Genomic DNA, 277 nt, shown 5'->3' with positions numbered 1-277 from the left:
ACATCTTCAGTTGGATTGACACAAAAGTTAACTAGTCATAGATGTACACACATTTTTTAAAATTCCATCAAAATCCATTTGTGGGCAGCACAGTGGTGCAGTTGGTAAAGCTGCCGCCTCGCCATAATCAGGTTGCCTGGTTCAAATCCTGGCATGGGGCCTTTCTGGGTGTAGTTTGCATGTTCTCTCTGTGCATGCATGGGTTTTCTCCAGGTGCTCCAGTTTCCTCCCACAGACCAAAAACATGCATGTTAGGCTGACTGGTAACTAAATTGTC

General features: G+C 44.8%; 1 protein-coding gene across 1 annotated transcript in view; it reads left to right on the top strand.

Moving 5' to 3' along the window:
• The window catches only part of ptprua (protein tyrosine phosphatase receptor type Ua), a 502,564-nt gene that overhangs the window by 361,293 nt on the left and 140,994 nt on the right, over positions 1-277 (top strand). The window lies entirely within an intron of this gene.

This window comes from Nematolebias whitei, chromosome 19, assembly GCF_014905685.2.
Source record: "Nematolebias whitei isolate Nwh7 chromosome 19, NemWhi1, whole genome shotgun sequence".
Classification (NCBI taxonomy): Eukaryota; Metazoa; Chordata; class Actinopteri; order Cyprinodontiformes; family Rivulidae; genus Nematolebias; species Nematolebias whitei.
This window is presented reverse-complemented; position numbering and strand designations above follow the sequence as displayed.